Source organism: Mytilus californianus, unplaced genomic scaffold, assembly GCF_021869535.1.
Source record: "Mytilus californianus isolate M0D057914Y unplaced genomic scaffold, xbMytCali1.0.p SCAF_19, whole genome shotgun sequence".
In the NCBI taxonomy this organism is placed as follows: domain Eukaryota; kingdom Metazoa; phylum Mollusca; class Bivalvia; order Mytilida; family Mytilidae; genus Mytilus; species Mytilus californianus.
Genome location: NW_026262667.1, coordinates 9,508,233 through 9,530,391, shown reverse-complemented (window position 1 = coordinate 9,530,391; position 22,159 = coordinate 9,508,233). Strand labels below are relative to the sequence as shown.

The following is a 22,159-nucleotide window of genomic DNA, read 5'->3' as shown; positions in this document are numbered from 1 at the left end:
AGTCTTAGATCTTTAGATATAAGTATAGTAGTTTGATTTGTAATGTCCTATTCTCGATTTTGACATATTTACTTAATGTAAATGTGTATAGCGGGGATACATGTATATCAGAAGACGTTTGGCATGCCACAAAACCAGGTTCAACCCACCATTTTTTTCTTAAAATGTCCTGTACCAAGTCAGGAAAATGGCCATTGTTATTCTATAGTTCGTTTCTGTGTGTGTTACATTTTAATGTTGTGTTTTTGTTGTGTCGTTGTTCTCCTCTCATACTTGATGCGTTTCCCTCAGTTTTAGTTTGTAACCCGGATTTGTTTTTGTCTCTATCGATTTATGAGTTTCGAACAGCGGTATACTACTGTTGCCTTTATTAATCTGTCGATTTACCCGGTCTCAATTTGGAGTTTCCCTCAATTTTATTTTTGTTAACTTGATTTCTCTCTTCCCAATCGATTTACGAGATTCGAACATCGGTAGACCACTATGGACAAATTGTGATAAGCAAACTATAAACGTTGGCACCAAATGGGATCAACGAAAAGATGTAAATCAAATCGCGCAGTGCCGACCACAACAACTTGATGTGTTGTATCATTTGGAACGAATACAACCGTATTTGTTGTAAATACTTGATTTGCGTTAACTTCCGTATCTGCGAAATAAGTTTTTAATTTGAATTACGTACAATTTTTTCTATCCGGTTAGATTAAAAAAGAATCCGTCACTTGACATCATACTGATGAAGGATAATTGTTATCAAAAATATTAATTGATATTTGTATGTATTTACTTTTTTTCCCTTTTATATATTTTGGTGTAGGTGTAAACTTTTTTGAGTTATATTCATTTTAATTACTGTGTACAGTAGCGTGTTTCAAAACGAACCGACGACTTCAAAAGAACAATTGTTGACGTTAATCAAGACTTTTTATTTAATAACCAGAAAATTAAATATATATCGAACCGTCTAAGGACGACAAAGCACAAAAGAGTAAAACAAACAAAATTATAAAAGTCTTACGATTTATGCAACGATGCTGATGAATGTTAATACAAAAAAAACAAATATAACTGACAGATCTTTAGGTTAAACAAATGGCCTTTATCAGTGTCAGTCCTATTTAAAACTGTGATAATAACAATGTGTTCTTGTGTGTTAAAAGACCTCATTCAATCAAACAGGTAATTTTGTAATTTATCTAACTAAAAACTAAAATTAATACAAAGCAGACTTATAGCTTGCTATTCGGTGTGAGCCAATGCTCCGTGTTGAAGGCCGTACCTTGACATATAATGGTTTACTTTTATAAATTGTAACTTGGATGGAGAGTTGTCTCATTAGCACTCATACCACATCTTCCTATATCTATTGGTTATTTATTTATTTATCCCCGTAGTTTAATAGACGTGGACGGGTATCTTTGACAACATAATGCTGGTCCAAGAATCATTTTGTGGTCTAAAAAACAAAAATACCGAACTCCAAGGAATATTCATTACGGAAAGTCCTTTATCAAATGGCAAAATCAAAAGCGCAAACACATCAACGAATGGAAAACAACTGTCATATTCCCTGACTTGGTACAGGCATTTCCTTATGTCAAAAATATAGTCCCCAGTATGGCCCCTGCATTACATGTAAAATTTACCCTATTCACCTTTCTTATCCATCTCCTCCTGCTCCATGAACAAACCAAAATCTAACATAGTGGATAAGGTGTGATTTGGTTTTTTTTATGGTTGCAAACCCTTATACTTAGGCTGATTAATACATTTTTTTTTTGTGTTTATGTTTATTTGATACAAACTACAATGTTTTATTTAATTGTGCATGCTGTCATGTGTTCATATTGTTTTATTTGCTTTTACTTTTTCATTTTTAAACGCTCTCTTGGGCTTACGTTTGCACGTTGTCTTTTATACATTGACTATCAATACAGATTTATGGTTTTTTTATAATTTATTTTTTTATTTTTTATTGATCTTTTTGGTGTTCAAACTACAGTGCATACATACAATTTTACAAGACATAAGTGAATGACATGACATTTATGGCATTGTTATACTATTGATATTATGCGAATAAGACATAGTAAAAAATTTACAAGTTGATGATGTGAATACTCAGTATATGATACATCTTAAAAATACTTTGGAATACATTAAATATATAATATATAATCATATTGAAAATAAATTTAATCAAATAACTTCCATAAATCACTCCCCCCTATCTGTCGACAAATGACTCGTGTTTGTCTTTAGAAAGATATAAATATTCTAATATCTCCAGACGTCTTTTCAAAAATTGAAGAAAAGCTTGCACAGATATTAACAGTCTGTCTAATTGTGTGTTCTTTACATAATTAATGTAATACTTTGCCTGTAGAATACAATAATTTAAAACTACGTTATCAGAATTCAATACACCAAAAATGACACTATCTTTATTCAAAAATATTTTTACTCCAAAAACTAAATACCACCAATTAGAAATTTCTATCCAAAATTGTTTTATTTCTATACATTCAAAAAAATTTATGCTATATAGTTTCTATTGCTTTACAACTTGCACATTCATTAGTTAAGGAACATTTATATTTTTCAAGAAGATAATTATGTGAGACTATTCTGTGTAACATTTTATATTGGAAAGCTTATAGTTTGCTTTCTATAGTACATTTAAAAGCTAGTGAATGAATATTTTTCCATTTTTCGTCACTAATTTCTATATTAAAACTTTCTTCCCACCTTTGTTGTGAAATAGGAGAAATACTTCCCCGATCGATAAAAAGTGAATATACATCCTTAGCAAATAATTTACTGATAGGCTTTTTTTTATTCTCATGCTCAAAACAAATCCAAATAAGTTGCTGTTAGGTGACATGTGTTGTTGTAATAACAAATTTTTCCAGTCACGTGGTATAGCAAGTTAAATAGATAGAATGTCTACAAAAGTAACATTCAGGTTATATTTTTGGTTCATAGCGTCTTGAGACAAATATTCGTCTTTATCATCTACAATATCATTGATGAACCTTATGCCTTTCATGTACCAAGTTCTGTAAAAAATACTCGTTCTGTCAATTTTGATAAACGGATTGAACCAAATAAATTCTTTTCTAACATGAAATGCATTTAACGGGATGAAAATACCCTTGAAACGTTTCCAAGCAGATAACACTTCTATATAATAAAAAAAAGGTGCTTTTAAATTTAAAAACTCAAATTCACATCTGCTTATAAATAAATCCTCAAAATCAAAAAGGGAGAAGAATGCTTTGGAAACATGTTTCCATTGGAGTCATGTTCTGACAGAAATCTGTTTGCCCACATAATACGAAAGGATAACAGCTGTACTTCAAAATTTGGGGCTTTCAGTCCCCCCTCGCTAGGAGACTTTTTTTATAAATTGATGTTCTGTTCCAAATGTGAAGTGCTTTCAACATCTGAGAACACCATGAGATTGATTGGTTTATTATTGGTTTTTCTACGTCATGTGTTTAGTATTCCATGCGATTTTAATGAGAACAAATAATTAGTACACAATACGTATGATCTAAAACGTATTATGATCACAGTGAATGTTTTGACAGCTTCTTGAAACAGCAATAAAATCAGTTTTGAAATAGAACAATACTTGTGGAGTGGAAACATAATTGTATCAAGTTTCCAAACATTTTTATTTTACAATTTTTCTTTAATTTCCATAATCAAAAATGCTGCCATTAAGAATATGCATAGTACAAAATAAGACAATACATAAAAACACTTTGAAACTTTTTAATTGTATTATTATTAATTTCTTTTAATGGCGATTAAGATAACTTTGTACTTTAACTACTATTGATTATGCAATGCTTCACGGACTACTTTAATTACAACTTAATATAAACTTATAGATTAAAAATAATACATTTTATAACATGCAGTTTATCCTTCATAATAATCATAAAAATATAAATAGACGATAAGCCTGCACAATAATTACCACTCAATCATCCATAATGTTTAATATCTGTTTTATGATGCTTTTTATAGATAAGGATTAAACAAAATAGTTGGACGCTAATATATTTATATTATAGAGTAAGCGAACAGTGATGACTCATCCCGTATTTTACCGAAACTTTTCTTTAGATGAAACATCCATTAGGCGCTTTTGTATTTAGGCGCTTTTGTATTCAGGATAGGAAAACAAAATGTTTTACGATGAAATTAAGGATATAAAGGATTCTAAAGCCATTGTATTAAAACGTTTCATGTAGTTCAGTATGTTGAAACGTGTTAGAGTCCAGAATGATAATATAAAATTCGAAATTCTATATCCAATATTACACATTTGAAGCTTAAGACTCAAAATTCATCTTCTAATATTGAAATTCGAGATTTAATAACTGAAACTAAACATGGTGTTGAAAATTCAAAATACGGAATACAATATCTCAAAATATTGAAGAAGAAAACATCGTTAAAGAGAGGCGAAAGATACCAGAGGGACATTCATACTCATATGTCGAAAATAAACTGACAACGCCATGGCTAAAAAAGAACAAAACCTACAGACAAACAATAGTACACAAAACACAACATAGAAAAATAAAGACTGAGCAACACGAACCCCACCAAAAACACGGGGTGACCTCAGGTGCTCTGGAAGGGTTAGCAGATCCTGCTTCACAAATGGCACCCGTCGTGTTGCTTATGTTAGTACAAACATAATAAGTCTAATTCGGTAGGTCACATTCGGGACAAGGGGACGGGATTAAAGTTAGGACATTAGGAAAATATCCACTATAATCTGTAAAATAGATATTCCATAATGGTCAACAAACTCGTGATGTCGTCCGTAAAACTTACGAAGGTATGATTTCAACTTCATCACTTGGGACTCTTGGTTTAATAGCTTCATTATGAGCAGCAACCCTCTATCAAGGAAATCATGATAGGAAATACAAGCCCTGGAATATCGTATCTACTGGGAGATATATACTCCGTATGCAGGCGCTGCTGGAATGTTGCTACATAGAAATGGAAAGTTCACAATCAGGAAGCTGAAATCATCTCTTTTGTCGTAAAGTTTTGTTTTCAACAGACCCTCATTGTCAATTTCTAGATGTAAGTCAAGATATGAGGCAGACTTGACTGTATCTGTTTTATCCTTTATCTCAAGTTCGGTGGGATAGATGCGTCCAACACAATCACCAACTTTTGAACTATTTAGTGAGAGAACATCATCTTTATAGCGGAAAGTGAAGTTAAAGGATACTGCTAACTTCTTTTCTTTCTTCCTATGAAGTTTCTGTATGGAGTCAGCCTCATACGAATAAAGGAAAAAGTCGGCAAGAAGAGGAGCACGGTTGGTTCCCATGGGAATGCCGATTGTTTGTAAAAAAAAACGTCCTCCAAATGTAACAAATATGTTGTCATTCAAGAAATCAAGCATCTTGAGAATTTTTGTTTAAATCAGAGTGATTTTTTACAAAGTAGGATTTCTCCCTCCCAAAGACAAGATACTTGTATCTGCGTTGGCCATTCTTTTTCATGAAACAAAGCAGAACCAACTCTTTCAATTTGTCTTTTAGTTTGAAAAGGGAAATCCTTGTGTAAAGTGTAGAAAAGTCAAATGTTTTAATACTATTGCAAAATGAAAGAGTCTTAGATTGTATGTACTCTGAAAGATCTTTGGAATTTTGTAGTATCCACATCTGATTCACGCCACCTCTAGAATAGGTAGTTTTACAATAACTTTGAAGCCCGGCTTTGATTGCTGATAAGATTGATGTTAATAATTTAGAAAGAGGTTTCGTTGAGCACACTTGGAAGACCCAGCAATATACCGTTGTGTGTAAGGACAATTATGTAGTTTAGGTATCCAATACAGTGATGGAAGATCCAGTTCTTTATCTTTGGTTGAAATTCATGTCGTGGGGGTATGTGTTGAGTTTCCAAGTGAATTGTCAATACATAATTCATTTATCAAGCAGTTTATGTAATGTGATTTACACACAAAAACAATGCTGTTTGGGATTTTATCTGCGGGGACAACAACATATTTGGCATGGAGGTAGGACAAATGTTTTGCAACATTTGGGTCATTAAAGATTGATGTAGCATGGGTATCAATAGACAGATTCAGTTTCTTAATTCTGATTTGTATCAACGATATCAAAGTCTTAATCTATTCGAAAGAGTATGTTACTGCTGAGAAATGGGAAATTAATAATTGGGAAGTTGAAATCATCCTGTGTGTCATAGATGTTAGTGTGAAGTCGTCCATCTGTGTCAATATTGAGGAAAAGATCAAGGTATGAAGCAGTCTTTCTAGTATCAGTAGTATACTTGATTTCAAGTTCACTGGGATATACGAGATATAAGTACTGACTGAAGTATTGGTTATTCAGTGATAGGACATCATCAATATATCCGAAAGTGAAATAAAAGAATTTCACAAGGTACTTTTTCTGTTTGTCTTTTAGGAGGTTTTTAATGAATTCTGCTTCATACGAGTTCAAATCCAAATAGTCCGGTAGGGATGCACAATTAGTACCCATCGGAATACCGAATGTCCGTTGAAATATCAATCCTTCAAACTCTACAAATATACTGTCGATCAAATAGTCCAGCATTTCGATAATATCATCTTCAGTGTATTTTCTGATATTTTCAGTGTGATTCTTCACAAGAATTATTATAACTCAAAACAAGAAATTTATATTTAAGATTCCCATTTTTATAGAAAAAGCTCTGTTTGATGAGATGGTGAAGCCGATCTTTCACATTTGGTATCTAGTATAATGACGGTAGATTTTCTTTGTTTTCTTTGATGTTAATACCGAAAGAAAAAAGTACAAATTTTTGATTTTCTAAAATTTCATCCTTTGTAAATGATGTTAAAAATATGTAGGATTACCAGTTTTGCTGTTTATACCAAGCGTTTATACATAAATGACGAAAAAACAAGCAATATCAAAACACTACACAGAAAACTAGATTACGTAAATATGACCCGACCAAAAACTTGGGATGAACTCAGATGTTCAGGAGGGATAAGCAGTACCTGCTCAACATGTGGTTCCGGTGGTGTCACTCATTACTGGTAAATGTTGTGATAAGTCTAACAATTAAGGAAAGGAGATTGTTGGAACGATAAGTCGAACACATCCGTGGTCTTTTTTCATCAAATTTTGATGGTATCCGTAAAACTTCGAAGGAATGAATTTATCATTAATATTTTGGAATCCTCGATTCAAAAGCGCTCTAGTAAGCAAAAAAAAAAAGAAACCCCCGCATATCGTTTGAACTAGGAGCTGATGCAATGTTACTTCATTAAAATTAAAAGTTTGAAATGTTCTTCTTTGTCCTAAATTCAAGAAATCAACCAACCCTCTGTGTCCATTTTTAAATGAAAGATTTAGTTTCTAACATATAAAAGCAACTGTCACAAAAATGGAGACTACAAAAAATTTATAATTCACGTTTCAAGCATTTAATTAACGAACACGGGAATAACAAAGACTTGTGGACACTGTGCTCCGTCTATCTCTGAAATGATACGCGTTCCTACATTATCACCTGTAGCATATATTTTGTAAATTGTGTGAAAGACAGAATGTTACTCTCAATAATAAAAAGTTTGCGGAACTTATTAAGGGAAGTTCTTTCTTGTAACTGACTTTTAGTAAATTAATCTGTAAATATGCAACTAAATTGGGAAAAGAGAGATATTCATTGAAATAAAACTTTCTGTGTTCCATGGGCATTATAATTTATTTATTTATTGACTTATCTTTTAGTTTAGTCAAAGTGGTGAAATTGTTTATTAACAGTGGCAGACTGAATTATATGAACTTGAAACCTTGACATATATAAATGATTTACAGGTTAAGTATTTGTTGACTCTTATAATTTCAACTCTCAGTTTGATTCAAGTATCTCTTAACTTTAATGCACGTTAAAACCATAAGAGCATTGTAGTTATGCAATAACTTTAATCTTACATTTACTGTGTAAGTGTCGTGCACTTTGTAAATTTCCAGGTCATAATAAGACAAAGTTATCATGACTAAAACGTGCATAACTCATGACATAAAAATGCAATCGATGAGTTTACCGTTTTATATCTATTTCTTTTTTCAAGGAAAGAGCTTCTGTCAACATTCTTTTAATACGAAATTGCAATCGTGATGTGATTTATTTAGCAACGGAAATGAAAAATGTTAGAAATGTCAATGATTTTAATCATCGATAGTTAAAAATGTATTCGTATTTAACTATTGTGATGCATTTCAAATAACTAACAAATTTCAATTTGCTCGAATTCAAATATTTCTGATTTATTTTTTGGTTTCAGAATGCCATTATGTAATCATTATAACAAACAATATTTGTTGTTAAGTTTTCCATGCTGAACTGTGCCGATACTTTCTATTTGCTTGTTTTACAACTAGTTACTTATCCCATATCAGTGTTGTTACAGTTGACCTACTGCTTAGTTTGAACATGACAGGCATGATAGTTATCAAAATGAAAATAAGAAGATGTGAAATAACTGCCACTGCCACTGCGACATCTTTAATCTAAAATAAACTGACAACGCCATTGCAAAAAACTCTAAATCAGAGACAAAATGAAGTACGCGTTAACAATTATTGATCACTGGACATCAACTTTTAAAATTTGCTTTGAATATATAATATTACATCGATGGTATTCAAAGAAATTTTCATTAGGGTTTTTCTTAAGTTGGAAAACATTAAACAAAATGGCCGGTTTGCTTAGTAGTGTCTTATGGAAATGAATAAGATAAAAAATTATGTTATGGCCTTACCATGTTTACATACTGATTGAGTTTTCAACGTGTTATAAACTTAAACGCATATTAAGATGCGAACATCTAATAAAAACGGAAACATTTTGTAACATCCTTTTTATGAAGTATGTGTCCCTATTTTCAGTTCTAAATCTCCTCATGTCTAAATATTTCTGAATAAATAAATAATGAAATATCAAGTTTAACATTTCTAAATATTTAAAATCAACACCAAATTCTACAATCATCAAATAATTAAATAATGGCATACGATATGTCGGTATAGACACTTACTAGCAACATGCTTTCGCAGTCATGGATCTTTAGATACCAGTATAATCGTCTGATATTTAATATAATGAATGCGAATTCGCATCAAGGGTGATGAATGGATAGCAGGAGATGCTTAACCTGTCGATGCATCCGATCTCGGTCCCTTTTGAGTTCATTCATCTTTTTTTTATTATCTTGATTTGCCTCCTCCTAATCGATTTACGAGATTCAAACATCGCTTAACTACCGTCGCTTAATTTGCATGACAATTAAGAATGTTAGTATCCAATGGGATCAATTAAAAGGTGTTAAATCCCGTAATGATAACTACAGCAGCTTGGTGTGTTGTTTCAATTGGGATGCATATATAAGCATCCTCGTCTATATTGTAAATACTTAGCGTGATCTTCGTATCTTATAATTATACTAGCATTGTTTGGTTTTAAATTTGTATTACGTTCAACATTTTTATTCATAAAGGTTAATAAGAATCCGTCATTTGTACATTACACTCAATGAGGATATGTTGTCCAAAATATTTCTTGACATATGTATTTGGTTTTTTTTATTTTTGGTGTTGTCGTTCATTTTTTGTGGGTATATTTAATTCATTTATTGTGTACAGTATCGTTTTCTATAACGATTCGACGACCGCTTAAGAAAAGCTGTTGACTATTATCTAGACGTTGTATATATGTTTAAGAGTCTGTAGAATACAACCAACCAACACATATATTGCATATCGGACTGTCTAACAACGATACATCATAAACAAACAAACTTATAGCAGTCTAAATATATGTGCAACGGTACTGATAAAATAGATATATACAAACAAGATGAAATGAAATTCTATTGGCAGATTTTACGGCACAACATATTGTCTTCATCGGTGTCAGTCCCTTTCCAAAATATAACATACAATGAGAACGTTGTTTGTTAAAAAAAGCTCACTTACACAGACATGTTATCTTGTTGCTAACTCAATTAAAAACATAGGTAATACTTGACAGGCGTGGTTACGTATTTATACATTCCCATCATAAAGAAGACGTGCATCGGTACCTTTGACAACCTTATTGTGTCCCAATAATCGTTTCGTTGTCTAATATAGGTCCACTACAAGATTATTTTTGTTCTCGGGTAAATGTGTGTATTTTGGCATTCCACTATTTTCATGTAATAGTTCCTGATAATGGTAAAGATGGAAACTTAAATCCACCAGGATATCCATACGCATAAATAATTGAAAACTTAGGAGAACTTTAAGAGCAAAAAATTCAGCAATCAAACTAAACATAGTTTTGAAAGTGGGTTAAAAGAAATCGATCATACTTCAGAAAGGAGATGTTGAAACATAGATCTATTCCGCAGTGTTCATCAGGAATGACGTCATTAACGTGTAGACAGACCTTTTGATAATGGTACGAAATCAAGAGAGGGAAGTGGATGGCTATTCCAATACGTTCCTAAACTAAGCATTTATACCAGCAAGTACAACTTGTGCAACGATCATGTTACAGTATGTTCCTCATACAGATGAACTAAAAATCAAGAAAGCAAAATCAAAGTTATACAAAAAACGATAACAAACTTCATATTTAGGAATTGACATGATGGCTGCGAAAAATCTTACGACAAAAAATTATCTCAATTTCACAATTGTGAACGTTCCTTTAAGAAGGGTTGCTGCTTACAAGGAAGCTTTTAACCCAAAAGTTATAAGTGGCGAAGTTGACATCATTCCTTCGAAAATTTTACAGACGCCATCACGAGTTGGTTGACCATTACAATATATCTGTTTCTAAGCTGAAAACGAATATGTTCCAACTGTTGTCACCACAATCCGCCCTCTTTTACTAGAATGTGACATACTATATCTTATCACCGGATTTGTTCTTACACGGTAGTCACATGTGGGGAGAAGGATCTGCTTACCTAGTTTGAGCACCGAACATCACTGGCGTTTTATGGTGGTATTCGTTTTGCTAAGTCCCTAGTTTTCTATGTTGTTTTTTGTTTACTATCGTTTGTCTATAAGTCTTTTTTTAAGGTTTTTCCGTTACATTGTCAGTTCGTTCTCGACTTATGAGTTTGATTATCTCTTAAGTATTGTTCTCCTCTCTTTTATTTAAAAATGAAATACATTCTTAGTAAGAAAAGGCATGAAATGCGATTTCACTGACTATGAAAACTGTTTGGATTTAGATGACACAATTGAACATTGATAGATGACGTTTGCAAAGTAAACGAGAAATTATCAGGATATTAAAACGATGATAAATAAATCCCAACCGAGACAACTCAACACTCTCTCCGTTACTAAACTCGTTCACTCTGAAACGTATTTGAATTTCATTTTGCGTCTACATCAGAATCTCCTAGAACAAAGTCATCAATTCACGATTTCAAATTAATCAATTATATATTTAAAGATAATAATGAAAAAAGAACGTCAATTGCAAACGGATCATCTTATACATTGATAAGCTACCATATAATTTAATTTTTTTTAAATCCAATTCTGTTTTTGATATACTTCAGGAAATTGCGACACAATAAATTCATTTATGTAAAATAGATATACGCTATTAGAGAAATCGTTGGTTCGAAATTATTCACATGACGTGCAAGTGGATCGTCGTCGCAACTGAAAAATTTGTACTCAAACCAATTTCAAAACTATTTCCTCATACAACCATTAAATTTTAATTTTAGATTTATACATTATTTTTTTTGATATTCTCAAGCCAAAAAAACAAACAGTATTACAAAAATACCGAACTCCAGGTAAATTAGAAAATGGAAGAAAGCCATAATACCTGACAAAACCAAACGCTTGACTATACCAACTAACGGGATGATTGGTAAACGATTGTCTTAATCCTTACTTGGTACAGGCATTTGCAATGAAATGGTGGGTTAAATCTGGTTTTAAAGCTAGCTAAACATCGCACTCGTATGACAGTCGTTTATCGTTCCGTTATTTTCGACTATTAATTGATATGACTAAAAATCAAAAGAATAATGCTAGCTTTTTTGTCATTCTTTCTAAGCAGCTCTTGTATGAAATCAGCCTCATATGAATATGTCGGAAAAAGAGGGGCTCCAATGGGAATTCCTATTGTTTGTTGAAAAACACGTCCACCAAACGTTCCAAATATGTTGTCAGTCATTAAATCAAGCATCTCGATAATGTCAGTTTCAGAGATTTTTTTGGTTGATTCAGAAGGATTTTTTGCTAAGAACGATTTATCCCTCCCTACGAAAAGATATCTGTATCTACGTTGGCCATTTTTTTTTATGAAACAAAGCAGGACCAACTCTTTCAATAGAATTTGATAATTGATGCGGTTACTTCATTTATATTGTAATATTGTCGCGGGATCGTGGTGGTTTCGTGTTGATCAGTCTTTAGTTTTCTATGTTGTTGTTTTCGTACTGTTGTTTGTCTTGTTTGTCTTTTTCTTTTTTAGCCATTTCGTTGACAGTTTATTTGCGACTAATTAGTTTGAACAGGAATATTGAATGTCCCTCTGGTATTTTTCGCCTCTCCTTTTGACTCTTTTTCAATCATAGCATAGTCCTAGTCAACTCCTGATACTTCCTTGTATTGAAACTTCTTACGTAAGAGTTGTATTAATTGTAAACTGTTGAGTGCTTGCTAATCTCGAAAAGTACTTAAAAGTATAAATATAACACGAACATATTTTTTAACAACGTTTGCTTTTTAGAGGAGTGTTTGCGCTTAGTATAAAAAAAATAATCACAGAACGATTTCTCATCTGTTTTCATTAGCATGTATTGAGAACAGAATTGCATAATAGCAGTTATGTACTTTTAATAGCGTATTTTGTTTTACAAACTGCGTACTTTACTTCATTGATTTTTCATCAAAAGTGATTTACCACCATAAAGTATTGCTTATGCCGCAATATTCGGATGTCTTGTATATCTATAATTGTCTCATCAGACACAATATACTTTCGAAATTACTGTACTAAACAGAATATTAAAATGCCAGAAATAGGGACATCGAAGTACGAAACATAGTACAGACGTGTCTGCGTCCAGTAAAAGAGGTCTGCTAAATAATAGTTTCAGTTCCCTCAAGTCAAAATGGTCGTTAAGTTAGATGATTTTGGTTATTCTGTTAAGGTCCATGCTAATCATATACCTAATTCTTTTGTTGCATGATCTTCTTCACCTTCTCTCTTTTGCATGAGCTTCCAATATAACGAACGCAATATTGGAATAAAAACATTTTCAACAGATTGATAAGAGAGCAAATTTCATATTTCCCTAAAATTTTGAATCTTAATTTGAAAATTTGACCTGGAGCTCTTGTAATAACATAATAAATAAAGTCTTAGAAGAGATAAATGGATTACCTGCTAGACCTATTAATAAATCAGCACTTATGTAACAGATATTTATTATATTTTAAATGTATCGTTCTTTAGGGAACTTATTACATAATACTGATGTATTTGTAACTTGTTATTATGAAACGTTGAATAAGCATTAAAAATTCTCTAGAAATGGTGAATTACTTTATCTTTCAAATAGATATACAACTAGACTCTTTGCATATTTGTTTTCGCCTATAAACGAAAATTGACTCTACAATATTTAACGTAAAATTCCGTAAAATACTTATTATTGTTTGTTTTTTAGCAGAAAGATGTAACTTCCAGGCTTCATCATAAAATGACAAAGTCATATATCTAAAATGATCTGTCAAACAAAAAAGATAGATACGAACACAAAATACTTTGCAAAGTCTTAAAGTCTTATCTTATCCTAGAGATTGGCGTATTTCTATTTTTTTTTCTTGATTTCTAAATATATTCTGCTTTTGTCAACAATAATGTTTTGCACCGGTAATGGGAAATCATCAAAATTTATTGTGCTAGAAAATAACAGCGAAACGATTTTCATCGAACCCATTTCAACAAAAAAAAAAGACAGCTTTGATACCTTTACGTATATTCTAGACCAACTTAAAAGAGGGACGTTGTCCAGGAATAGAGATTATAAACCCTTTTTTGAAGAATGCTCTGTACATAGTCTGCAAAGACTGAAATTTCATTTTTTTTCAAAAACATTTGTTTAGAAAAAAAAAATCACAAAAATACTGAATTCCGAGGAAAACTCAAAACGGAAAGTCCCTAATCAAATGGCAAATTCAAATGATAAAACACATCAAACGAATGGACAACAACTGTCATATTCCTGACTACTTGATACAGGCATTTTCAAATGTAGAAAATGGTGGATTGAACCTGGTTTTATAGCGCTAAACCTCTCACTTGTATGACAGTCGCATCAAATTCCGTTATATTTAGATAATTTGTGTTTTGAGCGTTCCTGGATTAAAAACATCTAGAAAATCACCTAATTTGTAAGGTGTTCCTTTTTCTGGAGCTCTTGTTTTAACAATAGACATAAAAACCTAAGAAAGAGGTAAATGGATTACTCGTTAGACCTATAAATGAAATCGGCACTTACGTTACAGATATTTATTATAGTTCAATAGTATCGTTCTTTAGGGAACATGTTACATAATGATGAAATCAGAAATTCGTTTTGTATTAGTCAGATTCCATAGATATATGTTTTGTATTAGTCAGATTCCCTAGATATATGTTTTAACACATTACAAACAAAATATATATTACTTTGGAAAATATTGATTTATTTTTGTTTTTGCTAAATGTGAAGAGGAAAACAATTCATGCATAGTTTGGGAAAAAAAACAAATTAACAATAAATCCAATAAATGTAAAACTTTCGAAGGGATGACTTTATAATTCTTGATGCAATATCGTCCTTGCAAGCATTAGCCCATTATAAAGAAAATCACGATAGGAAAAGACAGACCTGTCATAACGTTTGAACTAGGGTCATACTGTTTCTACATTGAAATTGAAAAGTGAAATGTTCATTTTGTCATTAAGTTTAATTCTCAACTGAACCTCTTTGTCCATTTCTAGATAAACGATTTAGACGAAACTATCACAATAATGAATACAACACATTCCCAACATCAACTGATGCACACAAACTGTTATTTAAGTGAGTAAGTAAGTAAGTAAGTAAATTTTATTCTAGAGTCGGCATATATATACATAATTACAGAAAAAAAAACATGAGCTCTGGTGAGCTCTTTAACCCACTATTACATACAAAAACATGCAGCATCATGCAAATACTAATAAATAAAAATGAAAAAGCATGCAAATATAATGAAAGCAAATGAATTTTGATTTCTGAGACTCCAGGGTCAATGCTTATGCTGCAACACCTCTATGATCATTTAAAGGAGGAACCAGAAATTCACTTGAATATCATAAACATACTTACAGACTAAACAGCATTAAGTCAATGAATAAATAAATTATTAAGCACTGGAATTTAATGGCAGGTATATATAATAAATGCATAAAAAGCAGAGCAAAAGGCCATAATAAAAAGAAAGAAAGAAATTTCAGCTATGAGACAGCACTGGACGGAAACGGTATGACCTGCAGTTGCATTTTTGACCCCCACACCAGGAATTTTTATAATTCCTAAATCGGTCAAAAGAGGTCATAATTCTAGCCTCATTGGAAAGGGAGTTCCATACTTGTGCTGCCTCAAATCTAAAAGATCTTTTATCATAACTTGAGGTTCTAGGTCTAGATACCTCAGCAGTGTTCACATACCTGAAATTATATGAATTGTTTTTTATAACAACTAGATCTTGATTAAATAATGGACATTTTTATTAATTATTTTGAAGGTCTCCAAGGCAATTGAGCGCATTCTACGAGTTTTTAGTGATGGAAGGTTTGAAATCTGCTGGAGTTTTTCGTATGAGTTCTGATATTCTTCATAAATAAAGCGAAGCGCTCGTTCCTTAATTTTTTTTATTTTTCTGGTATTTTGTTCTCCACAGAAATGCCAAGTCAAAGGGCAGTAACTAAAGTTTGAAATTATAAAAGAGTAATAAATTGTAAGTTTAATAGGTTTGTTTAGGTGTTTCCCAATTCTTTTCAAAACATTAAATTGTCTTGCAGCCTTTTAACAAATGTTTGAAATATGTTAATTGAAGTTTAATTTAACATCAATTGTAACTCCAAGTAGTTTTACCTCATCCTCACATGATATAGAAATATCATTCAAATCAAACACAATCTTTTTATCATGTGTTTTTTTGCCAAGAGAGCTAGCTTGAAATTTCTCTGGGTTGGCCTGCATTTTTTTTTAAAGAAAACCACTGTATTAAATAATTGCTGTCTTCCTAAAGAGCAGAAATTACATCTTGTAAGGACTTTCCAGACTTTGACAAAGTATTGTCATCAGTATAATTATATAAAGATAAAATTTTTACAATAAAGAAACAAATCATTTATAAGAATATTAAATAGGATGGGTCCAAGAACGGATCCTTGTGGTAACCCTTTAAAAGAGGGACGAAAGATACCAGAGGGACAGTCAAACTCATAGATCGAAAACAAACTGACAACGCCATGGCCAAAAATAAAAAGACAAACAGACAAATAATAGTACAGATGACACAACATGACAAATAAACAAATAATAGTACAGATGACATTTAAATATGTCAAGCATACCACTTAAATTTTGGTTTTCTTTCACACACTGTTTTCTTTTTGTTAAATAACTATATAACATATCAAGTGAGGAATTGGAGAGACCATAAACTTTTAGTTTCAGTAGCAGTAAGTCATGGGGGAGACAGTCAAAAGCTTTCGACAAGTCCATAAGGATAGCTGCAAGGTATTTATTTTGGTCTATGGTTAATTTCCAATCTTCAATCGCTCTTAATAAAGTTGACTAAACATCCAAAACCTGATCTAAAAGCTGCCAGAAATGGATTGAAGATATTATCAAAGTACTGTACTAATTGTACTTCTATGGCATTTTCAAAAATTTTATAAATGGCCGGTAATACACTTACCAGTCTATAATTTCCTTTTTCTATTACACTATTCTTTATGTGAATAGGTGCAACTTGAGCTTCCTTAAGACGGCCAGGGAAGGTTGATGATGATAATAATGGTAAATTAACAATATCTGTAAGAGGCTTTACAATAGCAGATTTAGCAAAATGTAGTAATTTAGGTGAAATACCATCTATTCCAGTGGCTTTTTTAACATTAATTTTACGTATACGTTTCTCAACAAAATCTTGATACATAGGGAATAGGTAAAATTTTTTTGATCAAGATCTGGAAGATTATCTTTAATGGCCAAAATACTCGGGGGATCATCATCAACCTTTATTTGACTGCTTCCTATATTCTTTGCAACATTAACAAAATAGTCATTAAATATTTCACTTAACCTGGTGGTTAGTGTGCTCCTTTTATCTCATTTTTTTTTTCTGTAATAGGTAAGTTTACATTTTCATTTGTATTTAACCAAATTTTGTAAAGGACAAAAAGTTTCGCAAAAACTAATTGAACAACATTCAGTCTTCCTCCTCAATATATTAATCTGTTTACTTACAAATGAATTGGAGAAAGAGAGATACTCAATGAAGAAACTTCTGTGTTAAATGGGCTGTATTGAAATTATGGAAATAATCTTTAGACCTGTCTGCATTGATATTTATATCTTTACTGATGTATCTATTTAATTTACTCCTCTGAAACAGTTGTCCAGAATTTAAAGACATATCTATCAAGGTCAAAGTGGTAAATCTGTTTATTTACATTTAAATAAGGAATTATGAAAATTCAAAACAGAAAGTCCCCTATCAAATGACAAAACTAAAAGCTCAAACACATCAAACGAATGGAAAACAACTGTCATATTCCTGACTTGGTACAGGCATTTCCTTATGTAGAAAATGGTGGATTAAACCTGGTTTTATAGCTAGCTAAACCTCTCAGTTGTATGACAGTCGCATAAAATTCCATTATATATTGATAACAATGTGTGACAAAAGCAAATAGACAAAATAGGTAAAAATGTCAAAAATAGGAGTACAGCAGTCAAACATTGTATTCTATAAAAACAAACAAAAATGTCAACAAAGAAAAACAAAATGGCATATAGACAAAACACATAAGCAAACATGAAAAACATGAATACAAAACACGACGATAGCACAATAACACAATGGTGGGATGTATAAGTACCGAGCCACGCCAAGAGGATATAACCAAAAATGGACTAAACAGTAAAGGTTAATAATTTACAAATTTAACATGTTCTAAATTTACCACTTTTTATAACCAAAACCTAAACATTAGTTATTTGTGATATTAGTACTTCATTATTCTGCTTTAGAAATTGAAGTCAAATAGTAGCATGATCATCTTCTAACAGAGTCTGTTTATGGTATCAATGGTCACCGTTATTTAACATCAAATTCATGAAAATTTGGACGTCTTTTATATAGTTCTCAAGAAAATATTTCAATGTGTTAAAAAATTTATGTTCTGACCATACACACTATAGTTATTCATAAATAAATGATAAAATAAATAGTACCCTTACATCCAATTACAGCGCTCCAAAGTTGACTTCCTTCACTTGCCTTAGGTACACAAAAGGCCAACCTTAGAAAATGTACTACTACGTTTTTCCTTTTTCTTTAACACAGACGGCATCTTTAATTGGAACTTTAGCGAGTTAACATGGGCATAGAGCTTGACATGACGGAACTGTTTTTTTAAGTTATATAACTACTATGATCTTGTTCAAATACTGTTCAATAGTATTGGGATAAATAAAGGCAACAGTAGTATACCGCTGTTCGAAATTCACCAATCGATTTAGAAAAAAACCAAATCCGGGTTACAAACTAAAACTGAGGGAAACACATTAAATATAAGATGAGAACTACGACACAACAGAAACACAACATTAAAATGTAACACACAAAGAAACGAACTATAATATAACAATGGCCATTTTCCTGACTTGGTCCAGGACATTTTAATTAAATAATGGTGGGTTGAACCTAGTTTTGATAAAAATCAATTTGCAATCATTTCATACTTCGTGTCTGACTGTATTGTTCATTAGTTTGCAGTATAGGATTTACAGTAAGGTACAGCTACCGATATTACAGTGAAGGATGACATGAGTTTATGAGGTTAATAACTTTGAGCTTGACGGCAGTCAGTCACTATGAACATTCTTCTACTTTTCAACATTTTTATCGTTGGGTCGCTGTCTCATTAACATATACCTCATTGCTCCCTTTATTTATAGTTGTATACTGTATTGTTTAGCACTGTGTTTTTATCTAAAATACCGTTTTTTTAGAGTTAAGTGATTTTCCTGTTTTAATTGTAATTGTATGTTCTTCAAAGTACGTTTTGTTTGTCCTCTGATATAGATTTAGAAGGAAGGTAAAAGAAGATGTGGTATGTGTGCCAATGAGACAACTCTCCATCCAAGTCACAATTTGTAAAAGTAAACCATTATAGGTCAAAGTACGGCCTTCAACACGGAACCTTGGCTCACACCGAACAGCAAGCTATAAAGGGCCCCAAAAAATGACTTGTGTAAAACCATTCAAACAGGAAAACCAACGGAAATGACAAGGATAAAAGTTTATACTTTAGCCTTTTTATCTTTACATTCTATTCAAATACAGATAGAAACGTATTTTAAAGTTTAACACATGTAAAGATGCTTTTAAAGGTCCCGTTTAAAAAAGTGATAACAACAATGAGTTCTTTATTTGTTAAAAGAGCGCATTCACTCAAACATAACAGGTAATTTTGTTATTTATCCAACTAAAAACAAAATGAATACTTAGCAGGCTGATAACCAGCAAATCTAATATATATATATATATATATAAGTCTAGAGATTTGCACAACGATACTAATATAAGATGGTATTATACGAAGATGTTGTTAATAAATCGTGTTGACAAATATTTCGGCTTAACAAATAGCCTTCTTCAGTGTCAATTATTTTAACAATACTGATTATATGTATAAAAATAGCTCAATAATACAGGTAAGTTTTGGTCTATTGATTTAATCCAAAATCCTGAACATCATAATATAAAACAAAACTCAATACCCAAATATACGTGACTGTGTATATTTACATCCCAAAATGAGTGAAAAATAAAACTTAGTATTTTTTATTGATTCTGTTTGGATGATGTACATTTAGTTCCTTTATCCAAAAGCTTTCCCGAACCTGTCGCTGGGCATCACTCCAGTGAATGTTCTGTTCAATCACTAGGATCTTCATGCGGTTAAAGTCATCAAGTGTGTGACCAGACTGTCTGAAATGCTGAGAAACTGGGAGAAGTGGCTTCTTAGAGATATCACTCCTATGGCCATTGAGGCGTTTGTGGAAAGGCTGCTTTGACTCACCAACATATTGGAGGCCACCGAACATTCTAGAATGTAAATAGCATTCATACTTTTACTAAATTAGTACACCATATCCGGATTTCGACAATTAATGTCTCTTCAGTGATGTTAGGAATCGAAACAGTGTTTGGAAAGCCATACAATTTACCTCAATTTAGGATGGACTCTTGAATTTTGAGGAATCAAAATAGGATGAACGGATCATGTAAACCCGAAGGCAAATATAATACAAGCCCAAACGAAAAAATATAAACAAGTCTAAATTGAAAACAACGTTCAAACCTATGATTGCGTTATATATAAACAAGTCTAAATTGAAAACAACGTTCAAACCTATGATTGCGTTGGATAAAAACCGCAATATTTATACGTGTGCATGCAAAACAAATTTCTTGTTAGAGGGGTCTAAATACAGCACAAACAACATTTTCCAAAAGACCAAAAAAGTGAAAAAGTGTATTTTAACAAAACGCATTTGACTAACAGGTCGAACAACAAATGTTCTTAAACCCTGCTGACTGCCATTGGCGAATGCCAAAAAAACGGATCACCGATGTAATAAATGGATCTTAATTTTAAATTTAATACTAAACAGAAAACAATAAACTTGCGGAACAGATGATATACTGCAAACAAAAGGTGCAAAGGTTTTTGTACACCATATCCGGATTTCGACAAATAATGTCTCTTCAGACATATATATATATATATATATATAAAGATCCATTTTGTTAGATCCGGTGATCAATTTATTTGGCAATCGCCAATGGCAGTCAGCAGGGTTTAAGAACATCAGTTGTTCGACCTGTTAGTCAAATGCGTTTTGTTAAAATAGACTTTTTCACTTTTTTTGGTCTTTTGGAAATTGTTGTTTGTGCTGTATTTAGACTCCTCTACCAAGAAATTTGTTTTACATGCGCACGTATAAAAAGTGCTGTTTTTATCCAACGCAATCATAGGTTTGAACGTTGTTTTCAATTTAGACTTTTATATATTTTTTCGTTTGGGCTTGTATTATATTTTCCTTCGGGTTTATATGATCCGTTCATCCTATTTCGACTCTATAAAATTCAAGAGTCTTTCCTAAATTGAGGTAAATTTTATGGCCTTCCAAATACCGTTTCGATCCCTAACATCACTGAAGAGACATTAATTGTCGAATTCCGGATATGGTGTACAAATTTTTGCACCTCATGTTTGTGGTATACCATCTTTTCCACAAATTTATTGTTTTCTGTTTGGTATTAAATTAATATTAAGATCCATTTTGTTAGATCTGGTGATCAATTTATTTGGCAATCGCCAATGGCAGTCAGCAGGGTTTAAGAACATCAGTTGTTCGACCTGTTAGTCAAATGCGTTTTGTTAAAATAGACTTTTTCACTTTTTTTGGTCTTTTGGAAATTGTTGTTGTTTGTGCTGTATTTAGACCCCTCTACCAAGAAATTTGTTTTACATGCACACGTATAAAAATTGCGGTTTTTATCCAACGCAATCATAAGTTTGAACGTTGTTTTCAATTAAGACTTTTATATATTTTTTCGTTTGGGCTTGTATTATATTTTCCTTCGGGTTTATATGATCCGTTCATCCTATTTCGACTCTTTAAAATTCAAGAGTCTTTCCTAAATTGAGGTAAATTTAATGGCCTTCCAAATACCATTTCGATCCCTAACATCACTGAAGAGACATTAATTGTCGAAATCCGGATATG

At 31.9% G+C, this 22,159-nt stretch overlaps 1 protein-coding gene across 2 annotated transcripts in view; it reads right to left on the bottom strand.

Annotated features, from left to right (window-relative positions):
* Positions 1 to 22,159, bottom strand: part of LOC127727247 (40S ribosomal protein S21-like) — a 1,096,693-nt gene that overhangs the window by 719,962 nt on the left and 354,572 nt on the right. The window lies entirely within an intron of this gene.